Here is a 757-nt window from a genome sequence, read left to right on the forward strand (position 1 = left end):
GCTTTTATGAAGTGTGCTATGGCATGCCGTTTTCTACGTTTATTAAAATCACTCCACTGTTGTCCCGTTGTTCCATTCACAAAAATAAGATTCTTCGTGAACAAAATGACACATCTAGACTGAACTGTAATAATATATTTTCTAAATTATGTTTTTGTAGCAGAAAAATGTGATTTAGAGTTTTCGGTAAACCTGCTTTATGAAACGGAGCCCTGAAGCGTTCAAGAACCGGTTTTTGTAAAACACTGTCTGGGTTTTACTCAGCTCCTCTAATTAATGTGCTTCAACGTGTCGATGCTGATTAATCAGCATCCATCATCGCTGCAGAACCACTTCACAGCTTCAACGATCGCTTCTTAACAAGTGTTAAAGTCTCACTTTAAGCCAATCAGTTTTTAAAACAAACTTATTAAACTTAGAAGTCTACCAAAACGGGAGCTTGATCTTTATTACTTTATCTTTCATTGTTCTTTCAGGTTTATTGGCTGAAAATAACAAGTCAGTTCAATTTCTTTTGTTTTTTTTTCTTTTTATTAAAACGTCTCAAAGTTAATGAAATAAAAAAAAGATTTAAAGGAGCTCAAACCTCCCAACAGTAAAACCTTTCAAAGTTTAGTGCAGAACCTTTAATGGGTTTAACAGCATCATAATGGAAGGTTCACCACTTTGATCAGATTTTCCTACAGAACCTTTTGTTCAGAGTTTAAGGGATTTAAATCAGGTAAAGTATTCAGAAAATGGTTCAAAGTACCTTCAT

This window comes from Cyprinodon variegatus, unplaced genomic scaffold, assembly GCF_000732505.1.
Source record: "Cyprinodon variegatus isolate N-32 unplaced genomic scaffold, C_variegatus-1.0 Scaffold65, whole genome shotgun sequence".
NCBI classification, from domain to species: domain Eukaryota; kingdom Metazoa; phylum Chordata; class Actinopteri; order Cyprinodontiformes; family Cyprinodontidae; genus Cyprinodon; species Cyprinodon variegatus.